Source organism: Nomascus leucogenys, chromosome 12 (genome assembly GCF_006542625.1).
Source record: "Nomascus leucogenys isolate Asia chromosome 12, Asia_NLE_v1, whole genome shotgun sequence".
Lineage (NCBI taxonomy): Eukaryota > Metazoa > Chordata > Mammalia > Primates > Hylobatidae > Nomascus > Nomascus leucogenys.
In genome coordinates, this window is record NC_044392.1 from 74,637,518 (window position 1) to 74,643,498 (window position 5,981).

Consider the following 5,981-nt stretch of genomic DNA (forward strand, 5'->3'; position numbering starts at 1 on the left):
CAAGCCATCATCATCTCTGAATAATTGCAAGAATCTCCTAGCTGGCTTCCCTCAGAGCAGCCAGAGGGATCCCTTTAGAATGCTAAATAAGGTCATATCACTTCTCGGCTCAAAAACTCTTTAATGATATCCCAAATCATTTGGAGTGAAATCATTCAGAACAAAAGCCAAAATCTGCTGTTGTTGTGTTTTCTTGAGACAGAGTCTCACTCTGTCACCCAGGCTGGAGTGCAGTGGTGCAATCTCAGCTCACTGAAACATCTGCCTCCCAGGTTCAAGCGATTCTCTTGTCTCGGCCTCCCAAGTAGTTGGCATTACAGGCATGTACCACCATGCCTGGATAATTTTTTTGTATTTTTAGTAGAGACAGAGTTTCACCAGGTTGGCCAGGCTGGTCTCGAACTCTTGACTTCAAGTGATCTACCCGCCTCGGCCTCCCAAAGTGTTGGGATTACAGGCATGAGCCACCGCAGCTGGCCAAAAGCCAAAATCTTTAGAATGGCATGTAAGGCTGTAAGTAACATAGACCCCCGTTACCTCTCCAACCCCATCTCCTATCACTCTGCCCCATATTCCTATTGACTCCAGCGATATTGGTCCTTGCAGCTCCTTGAACATTCCAGATTCTCCCATACGAGGGTTCTTACCCTTGCTGTTCCCTCTGCCAAGGGCTCACTAACTCACCTTCCTTGCTCAAACATCATCTTCGCAGTGAGCACTCCCCATCTCCCTTCTTTGATTGGTTTTTCTCCACAGCACTTGTTATTTTCTAACATACTGGATATTTTACTTATTATTTTGTTCATTGTCTCGCCACTAGATTACAAATTCCACTCAGCAAGAGTTTCTGCCAATTTTGTCACTGCTCAGAGCCTAGAACAGTACCTGGCACATAGTGGTTACCCCACACATATTTTACCTAGTTAACTAAATGGTTTAATTAATTAATTAAACTTATTGACCTCATTAACTAGTTAACTAACAGCAAATGATGAAGACTGAAGTGGTTTAAGAAGTGACTGGAAGGTGAGGAATATGAGGCTGATCATATTCCTTTTTTCTTTTTTTCTGAGACAGGATCTCACTCTGTCACTACACTCAGGCAGCACTGCAGTGGCACAATCATAGCTTGCTGCAGCCTCAACCTCCCAGGCTTAAGTGATCCTCCCACCTCAATCTCCCAAATAGCTGGGACTACGGGCATGCACCACCACACCTAACTAATTTTTAAATTTTTTTGTAGAGACAAGTCTCATTATGTTGCCCAGGCTGGTCTCAAACTCCTAGGATCAAAGAATCCTCTCACCTCGGCCTCCATAAGTGCTGGGATTACAGGTGTGAACCACCACATCCAGCCAAAAACAACACTTCTAAGAAGCTTGGGGCTGGGTGTGGTGGCTTATGCCTGTAATTCTAGCATTTTGGGAGGCCAAGGCAGGAGGATCTCCTGAGGTCAGGAGTTCAAGAGCAGCCTGGCCAAAATGATGAAACCCTGTCTCTACTAAAAATACAAAAATTAGGTGGGCGTGGTTGCACACATCTGTAGTCCCAGCTACTCAGGAGGCTGAGGCAGGAGAATTGCTTGAACCCAGGAGGTGGAGGTTGCAGTGAACCAAGATCATGCTACTGCACTCCAGCCTGGGCAACAGAGTGAGAATACATCAAAAAAAAAAAAAAAAAAAACAAAGAGTCCGTTATGGTTGCTGCTGCCCTGAGGAGGATGAGGGGGCCCACACAAGCAAAACTGCTGCCCAGGTCAGCCATCCAAGCCCTTGCGGGGGCTGGTCTTGGCGCTCCTCCTTGTGTCCACCACTCTATCCAGTGTTGTATCATGGACTGATTCACTGAGCCAAACTGTACTCAACTCAGATATTTCTACCCCAAATGTGAATGCTTTAACACATGAAAAACAAACCAAATCTTCTATTTCCCAAATCAGTACCACCCTCCCTCCCACAATGAGTACTGAGAAAAGTGGAGGAGCATCTGCTGCCCCTCATCCCTTGCCTACACCTCTGTCTCAAGAGGAAGCTGATAACAATGAAGATCCTAGCATAGAGGAGGAGGATCTTCTCATGCTGAACAGCTCTCCATCCACAGCCAAAGACACTCTGGACAGTGGCAATTATGGAGAACCAGACTATGAATGGACCACGGGCCCCAGGGATGACGACCAGTCTGATGACACCTTGGAAGAAAACAGGGGTTACATGGAAATTGAACAGTCAGTGAAATCTTTTAAGATGCCATCCTCAAATATAGAAGAGGAAGACAGCCATTTCTTTTTTCATCTTATTATTTTTGCTTTTGGCATTGCTATCGTCTACATTAACTATCACAACAAAAGGAAGATTTTTCTTCTGGTTCAAAGCAGGAAATGGTGTGATGGCCTTTGTTCCAAAACAGTGGAATACCATTGCCTAGATCAGAATGTTAATGAGGCAATGTCTTCTTTGAAGATTACCAATAATTATATTTTTTAAAGCCCTGGGATTTGAGTTTGCTTATTATGTAATTTGATTTGCTTGACTTTTTATATGATATTGTGCAGATGTTTGCCATAAGCAATTGGTACTTAAATGAGAGGTGGGTCTCTCTTTTGCCTTGGTGCTTTGGAAATTAAATGTCATCAACAAGGAGTATATAATTTTTTTATCTGTACTTTTAGAGTTAATCAGGTGTCCAAAATATGAGTTAAGCATTACCTTTTGTTTACACTGTTAGTTTTTATTGTTTTAGTTTTATTATGCTTCTTCTGGAAGTATTAGTGATGCTACTTTTAAAAGATCCCAAACCTGTAACTAAATTCTAACATATCTGTTACTGCTGACTCACATTCATTCTCTGCCATTCAAATACTATTTTTTAACCACACATTTTTTTGTGGTCCCAAACTGTAATGTACAAGGATATGTGTGATAATGCTTTGCATTTGAGTAATATTTTTTTTCTTCCAAGAAAACTGCTTTGGATATTTTTAGATAATTTAAACATAATTTAGGATAACGATATTGTTCAATCTGACCACAATTTTAGGTAAAACATTAAATGTGTCAAGAAATCTTGGCAACAGAAACTCTGCAGCTTGCAGTGGACATACATAAAACGTTACAGAGATACTATTTTTTTGGTTTGAATTACTATGTTAAATTTAGAAGTGGAAACTGTGATAAAATATTAAATACATGTACAGTTGCTTTTAGTTAGCAATTGATTGTAGCACGGGTTACTCCAAGGTTTCAAGCATTGGGCAGAGTTTAAAATTATATCACATTTGTTTACTCCATTTATTGTTTTATAGTGAATTTGAATAAATCTTATGGGCCATTATCACTTAAATAATACTGTATCTAGGTCTTTCAAATTAAAATTATACCTGAATGAAGTTGTTTGTATACATAAAGTATATTTGTGTACAATGACATTTTTTCCTCCATGCTTGTTTTCTTTTGTTTTTGTTTTTTATGGCAACTGGAAATTATTTACCATATTTCATTTGTGTCTATCTTTCTATCATAAAGAACTGATCAATACGTAAATATGTGATTTGAACCATGGTTGACTTACAAGTGTCACTACAACATTTCAGAAAACATAAGCCCTAATATATGTTAAGCAGGGCCCAGGTGAGCCAGTGGGTTTGTGCTTTGGGTAGAGCTGGAAGAAGGCCGTCCATCCTGTCTCTAGGGCGGACAGTGTACTTTCCTAACAAGGAAGGGAAGCACAATGGAAATACCTCTGAATTGTTTTATTGCAGTAATTTTTTTCATATCTGAAACTGCATTATTTAATATTTTGAATAAGATTTTTAAAAATAAATGGCAAAGATATGTATATATACAAAAAGAAGCTTGGATGAGAAGGGAAAATAAAAGATAGAGCAGAGTCATGAGAGTGTCGAAGAACCAAGAGAATTGTTTTGTTTTAAGTCTGAGATCTTTGAGCACACTGGTAGATTGAGGGAGAGCAGCATGAGCCACCACGCCTGGCTGCTAAAGGCAATACTTAACCAAATGAGTATAACTGTCTTCCTATAACATTTTTCTCTTACAAAAAAATGTGACAGGCCCACAGAGGATAGTTTGCTAATTGCAACTCTTAAGATTACAAGGGACTAGGTACGAATGAGCACAAATGTAAATGAGTTTGTGCATTGGATGGTCAGGTGGTAGAAATGGTATACTTGTCTAATTCTATTTTCTCTATGAATTAGAGTCAAAATCATTTGCTAAGAAGGAGTAGGACAAGGTAGGGGATTTGTGGAGCATAGTGAGTATTTGAAATACCTACAGAAAAAAAAGAGGAACAAAAATATCACCTAACTGAGATTAGAAACGGGTCCACATAGTTGTGGTCCATCACTACCAGTCTGGGGAACAAATGTCAACTACCTGAAAGAGAATACCCAAAGCCAGGTCTTGTGTTGGCTGCCTCCCTAGGATCCAAGTTCCTATTCTGCCTCCAATAGCACCCTAAATTTTCCTTTGAAACATTTGCTCCTCGACCACATGGTTGTGGTCATATTAACCTCACTCATCCACCTCTGCTCTAGTGGTGGGCCCTGGATGGCTTGGCCAATCAGCATTGTCCACCCCTGACACTGGTCACAATGACTGAGGTGGGAATGAAGAAGGGACACAATTTGAGCCAGAGAGAGAGAGAGTGAATCCCAAACTCTGTGTCAGAGATCAAGTTCAAAAGCACTGTTCTTTTCTGATGCATGGTGTGGGGAGCAAATGTAGCATCTAGAATTGTAGCTGCCATCTTGCCACCACGTGGAATCCAAGGATAAATCCAGCCATGAAAGGTCGAGCGGAGAGAGGAATAGAGGTAGGATTTGGTTACATCACTGGGTCAACCGGTACATGATGGAAGAACTACACCTGCAATTTTTTATTTTGTGAACCACAAGATTCTCCATTTCCTTTGAGCCCATTTGAGTTTTATTGTCTATAACTAGCTACCTGAGAGTCCTAAGGGACACACTTTATTGTTTTAAACATGTGATCTGGGGATTATTTGCATAATTACATCTGAGGGAGAGTACCAGTATTCCTCATTTGTTAACAAACAATCCAGATGAATCTTTTGCATGTAGCCTTTAAAAATAAGAAAAATTTGCTAACATATAAGTATTCTAAGGGGCTTCAGAGGCTGGAAATTCAAATTTTAATTAATTCATTAATTGAACAAATATATACTGAGCACCTTCTTTGTACCATGCCCTGTTCTTGATGTTGTAAATATAGTGGTGAATAAAACATATACAAAAAAAATCTTGCCTTAAGGAGTTTATATTTCAGGTCAGGGAGAAAGAAAAAGGGAGGGAAGAATGGTAAACAAAGAATATACCAGATAGTGATAAGGACTATGAGAAGAATAAAACTGGGTTCAAGGATACAGGGCAAGGGGGTGCCATTTTACACAGGGTAGTCAGGGGAATCTTTCTGGTAAAGTATTATTTTGGCAAAGACCTGCAGGAAACAAAGGAATGGGCTGTGAAGATATTTGGGGAAACATTTTTCCAGGTATAGGAAACATCAGGTGCTAGTGATGTGAGCATTCTTAGGGGAGTCAAGAAAGATCAGGGTGGATAGAGGCTTTGGCAAGTCTTTGGATTTTAATGGTGTCTAGGTCTATAGAACAAAATCCACACTCCTTATCAGAAATTTGAGGCCCTTGGCCATCTGTCCCCCACCACCTTGCAAGCCTGTCTTTGACCATGTTCAATGTGATACCAGTCCTCTTCCACACAGTGTAGCTCTCCCCTGGGCATATTATGCCCTTTACAGGTTAACACCTCCCATGCCATAGCTTTGGGAATGTCTAGAATGCCTAGAATGTGCTTTCCACCATCTCTACCTGCTAAAATTCTCTTAGTCAAGAACCAGCTCACATGCTGCTTTTGTCACACGTAATCACTTCCTCTTCTGTGTTCCTGCAGAGTTTTATCTGTATCTCTCTTGGGGAGTGCTCATCAC

The 5,981-nt window shown here is 40.4% G+C and overlaps 1 pseudogene; it reads left to right on the plus strand.

The window, feature by feature from the left end:
• Window positions 1-1,696: 1,696 nt before the first annotated feature.
• On the plus strand, window positions 1,697-2,483 carry LOC100583024 (annotated as a pseudogene).
• Window positions 2,484-5,981: the final 3,498 nt, after the last annotated feature.